The 12,689-nt window shown below is 45.8% G+C and overlaps 1 protein-coding gene across 2 annotated transcripts in view; it reads left to right on the forward strand.

The window, feature by feature from the left end:
* VSX2 (visual system homeobox 2) overlaps positions 1–12,689 on the forward strand; it is a 113,205-nt gene that overhangs the window by 74,883 nt on the left and 25,633 nt on the right. The gene's annotated exons all lie outside the window — the stretch shown is intronic.

A 12,689-nucleotide genomic window follows, 5' to 3' on the forward strand; every position in this document is an offset into this window, starting at 1 on the left:
ACTTTAGCTTCAGAGACTTAAGGACAAGGATAATATACTTTCTGATGCCGAAAGTCTCACTTCTGGTCGTTCCCAAGCAGCTTCTAAACAGGGTAGTGTGCAGGAGTTGCCTTCTCCATTCCTTAAGAAGAAGAAGATGTCACTCTCTCTGGCCCCTGCGGTGTCTTCACCTCTACCTGCTATGTTCACACCCACGAGACCTGGCTCTCAGGCGTCTGCTGCATCTTTCACTGATGTTTCTGTTAAAAAACATGTTTCATCGTCGACGGGAGCGTCGACGGCCGTCCCGATGACGAAATCTGCTGTCTTCGGCTCGTCGACGACGACAGTGACAACGACGTCTGCATCAGGATCGTCGACGACTGTTTCGTCGACATCATCGTCGTCGACGAAGGTAACTCTCAGTTTCAAGACTGTACCATCTGTTATTCCTATTGCTTCGTCGTCGAAGAAGCCTCCACCGTCGACAACCAAATCTTCATCGACGTAGAGTGTTAAAAGAACAACTCCGTCGACGACAGCTCCGTCGACGGCCGCCCCATCAACGACTGCCCCGTCGACGGCCGCCCCGTCAACGGTTGCTCCGTCGACGAAAAAGAAGTAATCTTTCTCGTCGACGGCTCCATTGCCATCAATGACGGCATCATCAACGATGGATTCTTCTAGTGTGGTTCCAGCAACTCTGTCGTCGTCTTCAGTTCCACCGACGACTTCTCTGCCTTTGCTGCCACTCTCGTCCACTGGGTCTGCCACCGTCGACACGCTTCACCAACGCCGCAAAGTGCCTATTGACCAAATTTCCATCTCCAGTGACCCACAACCTCCCTCGCCCTTGTTTGCCATGGATTCGGATCAGGACTCGGAGGAAGATGTGCACGAGTCTTTTAGGGCGGCACGCAGTCCATCTGATTTGGTCATCAAGTGCCAGGACTATAGCAATGATGATGAGGACCAATATTTCCAACAAGAGGAAACGACTGTTCAAGTTCCTACTGCAACAGTGCCTTTGTCGCTTATCCCTAATCTCCAGCATATGTTGGACGATTATAATAGGCGTTTCCCGCCTTCTCCACAGGTACCTACGGTTCCTTCTGTTTGAACGCCTGTTGCAATGCCTGCTGCAGCTCCTCTGCTGCCTCTACCAACCTCTGCTCCTCAGATACAAACATCAGTTCGGATACACACGACTGTGTATGACGACGACGAAGGTGACATTACTCCGGACCGCAAAGATGGTGAGGTTCGAGATGATGATGCTCAGGATATGGCGGAGTGGGATAATTATCAAGTTCAGACACCATCTCCCTCTCCAGTAACACCAGGTGATTCTCCTCCTGTGGATATTGCAAGTTTCCATCAGCTGATGGATAGGGCGGCTCAACGTTTTAAGTTGCCAAGAGTCCAGAGGGAGAATTATTTAAAAAACCAACCATTTAAGCAAGTCCATACTGTACCTATTATTGACTTTATCTGGGCTGAAGGGGTGAAGTTGATGCAGACCCCAAATTCGCTGCCGGCACAGATGCCCGGTTAGAGAAGAAATATAAGGCGCCTGTTGGCAGTCCAGCGTGCCTTATTGGACAGCCAAAACCAGATTCGGTGGTTACGCAGGCAGCTCAGCGCCGTTCTCGGAATCCTGCGTTTACTGTGACTGCCACACCAGATCGTGACGGTCGTCGTCTGGATGCTATAGGCCGAACATTTTCAGCGATGGCCTCCACCACAGTGAGAGCGGCCAATACTTTGGCTATTTTGGGGCGGTACGACCGCCAGATGTGGGCAGACATGACAGCTTGGGTGGCTTTAGTTCCTGACGCTTCAAAGGCGGAAGCTTTGCAACTTCTCCAAGAAGGTGAGAGAACATCGGAGGAGATTATTGACTGTGCCGTCGATATTGCCTGTACATGTTTCCAACAGCTCTCTGGAGTGGCTGTTCTACGCAGGCAGGGCTGGTTACGCTCCACATCCTTTCGGCAAGAGGTGCAGGCAAAAATACTGGATATGCCGTATGATGGCGAGTCACTTTTTGGGGCTCATGTCGATGAGCCATTACAGTTGATCAAAAAAGATTCCGACACTGCCCGCTCTTTAGGAAATTTACAATTTCAGAAGCAGCCCTTTCGTGGTGCACGTGGACGCGGCACCTCTTCAAATTTTCGAGGAGGAAGCAATCAATATCGTTCCTACAACCAAGGCAACCAACGCTGCTCCAATAACCAGCAACAGTCTTCCCGTCAGCAGTCTTCTAAGACCTATTGGGGGAAATCTTCCTACAGAGGATCTGCTCCCAAGAGACAATGACTTGCCTTTACCCCAAAGAGTTGGAGGTCGAATCTCCCAGTTTTGTTCTCAATGGTCCTCCATCACTTCGGACCGTTGGGTTCTGGACATTGTAGAGAAGGGCCATGCTTTAGAGTTCATCGAACTTCCTCCTCCTACTCCACCTTCCGGCCCACCTCCAGCCCACATCAAAGAACTTTTCCATCAAGTTCGCCTTATGATACAGAAGGGGGCAGTCGAGGTGGTGCCCGAGTCTCAAAGGGGGAAGGGATTTTATTCCCGTTTTTTCCTTATCATCAAGAAGAACGGAGATTGGCGACCGATATTGGACTTGCAAGCACTCAACAAGTATCTCAAGTGCCAGTCTTTCCGCATGCTAACGCTGTTGGAGATCTTACGCTTGCTCTTAATGGGAGATTTCATGGCAACCAACCATCGACCTCCAAGACGCCTACTTCCATGTCCCTATTCTTCCGCGACATCGGAAGTACTTGCGATTCCGCATGGGAAGGAAGGACTTCCAGTTCAAAGTGCTGCCTTTCGGCCTGCGGTCCGCACCTCGCGTCTTTACAAAGGTGTTAGCTCCTGTGGTCGCTTATCTGCGTCTCCAGGGTGTCCAAATCTTTCCATACCTGGACGACTGTCTCCTAAATTCAGTCTTGCACGCCGTTGCTTCGGGACACATGCCTTTGTCAGGAGGTCTTTCGCTCCCTCGGACTTTCCATCAACACCGAAAAGTCCCAGTTACATCCAGCTCTCTGCAAGAATTTTCTAGGGGCCACGTTGGATACAACTCTTGCAAAAGCTTTTGTGTCTCAGGAGCGTCAACAAAAGATACGTCAATTGGTGTCTCTTCTACGGACAAAACAGTCCGTTTCAGTCCGAATATTAAAGTCATTTCTAGGGATGGCATCATCGTGCATTGCACTGATCCCAAATTGCAGACTACGGACACGCCCCATTCAAGAAGAACTGGATGGACAATGGCGTTAGATCACCGGTTCCTTCAACGACATGGTCTGTGTCACAGCTCGCATGAGGGCGGCTCTCAAATGGTGGGCGCAGCCATTCAATCTGTCGGCAGGGACTTCGTTCCTCTACATCACTCCGGAACTTACTCTAACGACGGACGCCTCGTTGGAAGGATGGGGGGCACATCTTCAAGGTCTGTCCATAAAGGGCAAGTGGACTCTGCCTCAGAGAGCCTGGCACATCAACAGGCTGAAGGTGATGGCCATTTTTCTAGCGCTCAAGTCATTCCATCCAGTGATTCAAGGAGAGTCAGTCCTTATTCAAACGGACAGCACAACCAGCATGCATTATATAAACAAGCAGGGCGGAACAAAGTCTCCACTCTTGTCTCAACTGGCGCAATCGATCTGGGACTGGGCTCTGAGTCACCACATCACTCTCACCGCAGTTCATCTACCAGGTGTCTCCAACATCCTAGCGGATTCCCTCAGCAGGTCCACGTCATCGACCCACGAATGTGAGTTACATCGACCAACACTCAAGTTGATTTTTCGGCGATGGGGTCGTCCGTCGATGGATCTATTTGCCACACCAGAGAACCGGAAATGCCAATCTTACGCAAGCTGGCATCCCCACCGAGGGTCACAGGGCAATGCCCTTTTGATCAATTGGTGCAATCTGTTTGCTTACGCTTTTCCTCCGATCCCTCTGGTGCCTCGAGATTGTGGAAGATGCGGAGGCAGCCTTGCTACATTCTTCTGATCGCTCCAAGATGGCCTCGACAGGCATGGTTCTCGGAGCTGCTCCTTCTATCCCAGTGCGAGCCCATCCTTCTTCATTCTCGGATGGACCTCCTCACGATGGACAAGGGTCAGATTTGCCACCCGGACCCCTCTTCTCTGAGTTTGTAAGCCTGGAATCTGAGCACTTTGAATTTGCCCATTTAACCATCCCGCCAGACTGCAGAGACATTCTCGCTCAGGCCAGAGCTCCGTCAACTGTTAAAACCTACAAACTTAAATGGAAGAGGTTCTGCCATTGGTGCGCAGTGGCTGATGTCCATTCCATTAGTTCTACGCCTGCGCAACTCCTCCCGTTCTTTCTGCAACTGGCTCAATCCGGACTGTCTCACTCAACTTTGAAAGTTTTTCTGGCGGCAATTTCCCGCTTCCGCCAGGATGGCTCCACTTCACTTTGTTCTTCTAGGATAATACATCAATTTTTCAAAGGATTGTACCTATACACAAGGCAGACTTGAAGTTTCTTACTTGGAAGGTTGCTCTTTCCCTTGCGTTGACATCTTCACGTCGCGTAAGTGATATTCATGCCTTCAATATAAATCCTCTTTTTCTTCAATTCCAGCTGGACTGTGTAGTGCTTCGCACTAATCCCACCTTCCTGCCTAAGGTGCCTTCGGATTTCCACATCAACTAACCTGTTTTCCTAAAGACTTTCTTTGCTAACCCGCAGTCTCCAGCGGAGCAGCGCTTGCACTCCTTGGACATTAAAAGGTGCTTAAAATTTTACATCAGCAGAACAGCTCATTTTCGTAAAGCTGACCAACTGTTCATAGCTTATGGACGCTTCCAAAAAGGGCGTCCAGTTACCAAACCTACTATTGCTCGTTGGGTTTCCTCGGCCATCACTTTCTGCCATCAAATGGCAGGCAAGCCTCTACAGTCTTCAGTGAGGGCCCATTTCACCAGGACGATGTCGTCTTCAACTGCCCTGTTCGCCGGTGTGCCGCTGCATCAGATGTAAATGTTTTTGTACTTGTATAGCGCACAGCTACCCGCAGTGGGTTTCCCGGCGCTTGTACGAATACCGCAAGGGAACCCTTCCTGGCTTTCCCTGTGAAGTGTCCACTCCTGGGCACCCCCATGGTGCACACCAGGCATCCCTCGCGTTGTGGGGGCCGTTGTGGAGACTAAGCAAGCTATTGCCCAGAGTTGCAGCGTGGGACCCATGATCAGAATAGGCACTGAGGTGAGAATATCCGGTCAGGGGAATTAATGAGCCTGAAACCCGCTGAGGCGGGAATTGAACCCTGGTCCCTGGCCAGAGATCTGCATCGAGGTCTGCCTGCTCTAACCATTGAGCCACACTTCTCAGATCTGCAGAGCAGCCACGTGGTCCAGCAGGCACACGTTTACAAAACACTACTGCCTGGGTGCCATCAATGAAGCAGATACTGCAGTGGGACAGGCTGTGCTTCGCAATATTTTTCAATAAGGTGAGCCTCTGTCTTCCCTCCTCCATTATGGTTTACCATGTTACTGTATGACTTGCATGACTAAATATGTATATATATATATACTTTGGTCTTATAAGTCGGTTCATTATTACTGCTTTCTATTCTATATTCAAGCATTTGAATCTATGAAAGACACCCTAATACTGGAGAAGAACAATTGTTACTTACCTGCAAACAGGTGGTTCTCCAGTATTGGTGTCTTTCATAGATTCACATGCGACCCGCCCACCTCCCCTCAGAGGCTCTCTTCTCCTCATAGACTCTGTGGTCACTCTTGTGCTGCGAAAATCTGAGGTACTGAGCTCTGAGGAGAAGGTTCTGGAGGGCTGCTGGTGCCTGATTGGCTACAGTTTGGACCAACATAATGACAGGAATAGACTACTAGTGTCTTTTCTCTCTTCAGGTATTCCTATGTGGAATTATGTCTAGGCTTTTTCTGCCTTTTTTCTAATGGTATTTCATGTGTTATGTTTTTACATATACATATTATGAGTATATTATTGCTATTTTATTTACCGTGGGACTCCCACTCCGACGACGGGGAATATTCAAGCATATGAATCTATGAAAGACACCAATACTGGAGAACCACCTGTTTACAGGTAAGTAACAATTGTTCCTCCTCTCTGTCCTATGCAATAGCCAACTTAGTAGATTCCATAGGAACTGTTCATAAGGTTTCTTAATTCCTATTCCAGACCCACTTTCACCAGTGCTATAGAACGTCTGTTGCCTCTGCTCAGAGATACTCGCTAGCTAATATTGTACAACCTGCTTCCTCCCGTGCTAGAGATCTTTAGGCACTATCTGGCCGGTACTATGCACCCCTTCTCCGCTCTACTTTGTGGTCTCTACCTCTTGTGCTCTAGATCTCTCATCTGTACTATCTATCTTGTTCCTTCTTTACTTCAGACCTCCTCTCCCTTGTACTGCAGACTGTCCACCCTGCATGACTGCTCTGTCTCTGGTACTACAGAACTATGTACTACAGTCTTCAAGCTCGACCTGAACCATCTAGTTTCTCAGGTGCTGTACTTCGTGCTCTCTCGTTTGGTGTGTGCCCGCTTTGACCCAAGACTATATATGTGGCTACCCTACTCTGCACAGTATGTATGAATGTCAGAGGTAGAATAACTGATCTCTGAACAAGTCCCTTTAACAGACAGAAAGGAATTTGTGTGTCACTGCTGCTTACCGTACTGTTGCTTATTTCTTTTGTAAGATTGTCACCTGGTGTTTGTCTTCGGCACAACACATGTACGCTACTATGACAAAAGATGCAGGAATTATCAGATACCAATTAATTCTTAAACGGAGTCAATGTGAAAGTAACTGAAAAGCGTGAGTCTGCCTCACTCTTTCCCTATGGATACAAGCGCCTATACAGCAGTTATTTATCAATTTGTATATGTTTTCCTGTAGCGCTTTTACCTACTTTCGGTAGAGCTACAGTAAGCAACAGAGTATACATTTCATTTTGGGCAAACTGTTCAGAAGGTTTCCCCAAAAATGTATGCAAAAATTTCAATGTAGTTACTTAGCCCTAATTGCCAAATCATGCAAACTATTACACTCCTAGCGGGATGAGATTCTGGCTTCCTTAGGAGAGCTGCACCTCCTTATCGACAGGACAGTGGCTCCGCCTACTCATAAGGTGCAGTTTATTGGCTGTGTTATTCGATAATATGCTATGTCTACTGCAAATTGCAAACTGTTATGTTATGACAGGGCCAATAGAATTATGCTTTTTTGCTGCCATGGCATTTGACGCATAATTATGGATTTGACACATTTGCAACATGTTCCATAACTTGATGAATAATTTGCAGAATTTACGAGAAAAAAAATCCAGTCAAACTGTGGGTCACGATCCACTGGTGGGCCCCCAGACGATTTGTAGTGGGTCAAGAAAGAGCAATAAATAAAGGTGCCTTCACATTTTGCATTCATCTTGTCACATTTGCTGTGCTTCAAAGACAGTGGTCAAATGACAGGCTGTTTCTTCTGACGAATTGCTACATTTTTTTCATAACATGAGGGTTGATGTTTACTCTTCATTCTCTGACTGCAAAGTGAGAGGAATTTTCAAAGTGAACTATGTGCAGGCCTGGACAAATCTACCACTCACTATGGTGAGTCAGATTTTTTTCAGGGCGAGCTATGTTTTGGACCCACTCACCTCTTCTGGCGAGCTGACAACCAACTAGTGTTCTATTAACTCTCAAAGGGAAAGAGCATTACAGATACGTTTAAATCTTGTTTTTATCTTGTCACATGTATTCTGTGTTCAGAGACAGAGGTCAAAAGTCATTTTACATCTACAGTTACTTTTCTTTCTCTACCTGCAAAGTTTGAGGTTTTTGTAAATCGAGCTGTCTGACATATGCACTGTACAAAAAGTGTGAAATGAAAGGCTTTCATGTCTTATTCTAACACACATTTAAATAGCTAAAACGTAAACTGTACAAACATTTCAAAATACAGTTCAGTAGTTATGAAAGCCCTTGTCTTGTGATGAAAAAATAATTTTTAATAGGATGAAAACAAATCAGAACACTTTACTTGGTGATGAGCAAATGAAAATATGTTTGCTGAAACCCAATTTCCAGAGATTATTGTTTTTACTCTATGTAGTTTTATAAGTAAAACTGCATGTTAGTGTGGGAACATTTTTGTCCATTTCACCTGAAAATATGCTGTCTGTAAATGACAGTGCACTACCACCTCATGCTTTAGTAATATATTTATTAAAAGTGAGTTTTTCAGGATGAATTGAAAAACATCCCTGCCCTGAAGGCATTGCTATTATTGAACTAATAGGCAAATCAGGGGTCATGGGTTCCCTATATGTGGGCTACATTCTTATTATGCATGCGGTCCATTAAATCAAACCAAATAGTTTTTTGTACTGCAGGAATGTTGAACTCACATATAGGAAGATGATTTATTATGTGCTAATGAAGAAAAAAGTGGCTCTGCAAAATAAAATACTTGCCTAGGATGACATCTGACACCAGTTTATGGGTCAAGTACATTACAATTAGGTCGAGTAGATTATTCAAGTTACTAGACCTGCAGGTAGGGTCACATTTTTATATTTTTTGAGGCATGATGTGACAATCGAGCTGAGTTACATGGACTGTGAAAGGAAAGGCTGTAGGGTGTCATTTTTCATAACATAACAAAAAAAATGTTTTAACTCTTTTTTATTAAAGAATAATAAAGGAAATACTTACAAAAAAATTGCATCAAATAAACAACCAGGGCATCAGGTGAAATCATACAGTCTGCATCACATGGGTTCTCTTGGACAGATATAGGATCACATGCAACAATGTTTAATACTAGGATCCTGGGGATTCTTGCGTTTCCAATTCCAGCAGTGGCATCAGTGGTTCACAGATCTCACCTCGGTGGCTATTCCATGCCCCCCATTTCTTTGGGCAACCTCTGGCCACGTACACTGATTTCTCTCTAAACATACACCAGTCAAGGTCTTCCGCCCACTTGGAAACTCGGGCGGCTGACTGGCTCCCCAGAGCTGCGCAACAAACATAAAAACATTTAAATACCTGTAAATTAACTGTACATGTGTTTTAGAATATATAAGAAATTAGGAAACCACTAATGAAGTATTTTTTTGTAATTCTGAAGTATGATGGAATCAAAGATTTTTATGAGCTTAAAGAGGGCAATTATAATTACTCAGGGGGTAACATCTACTAAATGAGATGAGTTAAAAGAAGTACAACATAGCACAGAAGGTACCCTGATCTAACCTGGTATTAGTATGTAACATCTGGATGGCATGTAAAATGTTCTAAGGCAGCATTGTAAATCTGTAAATAAGCCAGAGATAACGTGAATGCCATGCCGGAGTCTACAAACTGGTACCAAAGTGGGGGGTTGTTTTCAAAAACAAAAAATTGATAACCTGGACACCCTCAAACTTTTCTCTCTGGGTGCTAGTGGAATATTTTTAAAAAAAAATGTTCTGTTCAGGACTGCCAGACTTTTCCTGGTGGTCTTTGACAGGGAAAAAATGTCAATGACCTCTGATCTAAACGGGACAGAGGGTCTGAGGTACTTCGACTGACAGTCCGATCTCCATGGGGCTGTCGGTGTAAGGTCTCTGCCAGCGGAGCCAGTGTGTGCTCCACTAGCAAAAGCATGATGGTACACCTGACTGAATAGAGCAGATACTCAGGGCCAGCTTTAGGGTGGTGCGACTGGTGCAGCCACATTGAGTGATGACCTGGAGGGGGCGCTATGTTTAGCAATATCTTACGATTAGAAAGCACCTGCTGCAGAGTTACTTGTGGGACCTGCTTTCATGCAGCAATAAAAATGTCAAGATAACTCTTGTGATTAATGTTCCTGCTAGAGTTTTTTCAAGAGGCAGTGTTTTTTGACTCACCATAAAGTAGCCCAGAGGATTATTATGCCTGCTGCAAAGAACAGATCTGTATTTTATGTGGATAGCTGTGTGGATTAGTAAAGCTAGCCTTTACCAGCGCATTAAAAATAATGAAATATATTTCAGAGAAGGGCTATGGAGAGATGAGTAGCACTTTTGCCGGGTGGTAGTGAGGGAATCCGAGGAGGTATTCATGGGAGGAGCGGTGCCAAAATAGACTGTTGCACCAGGCGCCATCAGCGCTATAGCCGGCCCTGCAGACGCTCCATCAGTTTGGTGGCAGGGGTACTGTGTTTCACTGGCGGGGGGAGTACCTTTTCCTCCAAATGAAATGCTAAATAAATAACCCCCATGGACAAGTATACAGGTAGAAGGTGCTCACATCTTCACACAGGCAACTAGAGCCAGGAGAAGAAGCAAAAGGATGGCTGGAACTTGGAGGAAGCACTGCAGGTTAGTAGAGGTACTGAGAGAAGCGGGAGGTTTCTATATCTTCCCTGATGGACAGAAGCATGGAGACCATTTTCAGGTACAGAGACAGGTGGTTCCATATGTCAGGGATACAGTAGGTGGAAGCGTATTTTCTCATTTTATTCTTACTTTGTTCTCAGTATCTCCATGTTCAGTAAGATTGTGCTGCATGTGGTGCAGCCCAGTGGTAGGCCATAGAGCGAGACCTTATTCAGCTAGGAAGTGAGTTTTGCAGGGAGGGCTCGTCTTGTAATTGATTAAACGTATTTGAGACTGCTGTGCACCAGAATAGGGATCCAGTGAAGATTCTTGAGATGGGATCAAGTGTTCGAGTGGTCCTACTTGTGTTGGCCGTAAAGAAGGCACATGAATGGGGAAGAGCTTCATGTACATGGCCGGTGGACACTAAGTGCAGATGAAAAAGCTCAATAATGGAGTCTTGGGCTGTCAGTTGGCGTTCTAGATGTGATGCACAGTAATGTCTGACAGTCTTATGTGTCAAGGCCTGTCAGAGTCCTGTTGCAGTGCTCCTACTCATAAACGAAAATGAACTAGTGGTGACGTCGTTACGGTAGTTGGAAGGGTCTAGTTCCTGAATATCTGATTGGCCTATTGTTACATATGATAGAAACGTGGCTAAGGTGCCTGGGGTGACATCAGTGCCTTTAGAATTTCCTCCCTCAGCGCCTTCCTGTTCAGTGTCCTCAGTCTACCCCACGTTTTGACATTAGATATTATGGGTTGTCCGGGTCCAATGATCAGTGTTCTGTGTTCTGGTCTGGGTGGTGTAACACCGACACCAGCTGCTCTTCGAAGACGGATTACGGATGCCTAGAGGGGATGAAAAGCAAGTCTTTCCCTACAAGAGAGTAAAGGGGGGTAACCTTAGGTGGCACCCTGCCTGCACCCTAAAAAACCTTCCAAGTTTGAGAAGGGTGCTCTACCCGAGAGGTGGGATCTCACCCTTGCAGGTTCTTGGAAGAGGAGAGGTGCTGTCCCTTTGCAGGACCTTAGTAAGCACTAGGCATTGTGGCATTGTGGCTCCCCGTGTTACTCGGGATCATTCGAGTACTCATTTACCCATCCATTCTGATGCTGCATGCATGTCATCATTCTTCCCAAAATCCCTCATCTCTCCTTTCTCTCTCCAAATGATTACTCTTTGTCCAGGGTGCCTCCAATCTGGGCCCCTTCTCTCTCTACCTCTGCGCCATGTCGTCTCTTCTTCATATCACTGTCAATCTGGGTTTAGAGTTGGCTTCTCGACGGAAACCACTCTATTAGGAGTCACGGAAAACATTTGTTGCCTTTTGGACAAGGGAGAGACTGTGGCCCTTATATTGTTGGATTTAAGTGCCGCCTTTGATTCTGTATCACATACTGTTTTACTCAATACGCTTTGCTCTCTAGGCATTTGTGGTTCAGCATTAGAGTGGCTCGTCTCCTTTTTGACTAGAAGGACGTTTCAGGTCTTTTCTCATACAGCATGCTCAGACACTTATGTCTTTGAACATGGTGTACCACAGGGTTCTATACTGAGTCCTCTACTGTTTAATTTGTGTATGAGCCCTTTGGCTAAGGTGGTGGAAGAAGCTGGTCTATCAATGTATTCATACACGGATGATTCGCAGTTGATTTTCTCCCTTACATCTGAGAACATGGATGCCCCCTCCACACTGAAACTAGGTTTAATTAAAATAGCAGGTTGGATGCAGGACAACTTTCTCCAATGAAACTGGGGAAAAACAGAAGTTAATATATTAGGCAAAAACCTGTGGGACCCCCAACATTGGCCAAATGAGATGGGCATGCTTCCTGTCCCAGTCCCACAAGCGCGCAATCTAGGTGTCATCATTGATGACTCTCTTAAGATGCACAAGCAAGCTGAAAAAACGGCAACTACGTGCTTTGCCATTTTAAAATGGCTGAAAAAGATATGCTGGATGTTGCCCGAGCTAGCAAAGAAAACCATAGTCAATGCCTTGATCACCTCAAGGATTGACCACGGGAATGTCCTTTATTTAGGCTCAAATAAAGCAACCACCCGTAAACTACAGGTAATTCAAAATTCAGCGACCAGACTGATATGCAATATTCCTAGATACACCTCTACTAACCAATATCTTCGGGACCTTCATTTGCTGAAGGTTGAAAACCGAATCAAATTTAAAGCACTCTGTTTTATGCACAAAATTAATTCTGCCAAAGCCCCGAAATATCTTCTTTCGCTTGCCCGCCCATATCTTCCACCTCGATCCCTCCGTTCCTCTACACTAAGAAAGTTTGTTATCCCCA

Source organism: Lissotriton vulgaris, chromosome 9 (genome assembly GCF_964263255.1).
Source record: "Lissotriton vulgaris chromosome 9, aLisVul1.2, whole genome shotgun sequence".
Taxonomy (NCBI): Eukaryota; Metazoa; Chordata; class Amphibia; order Caudata; family Salamandridae; genus Lissotriton; species Lissotriton vulgaris.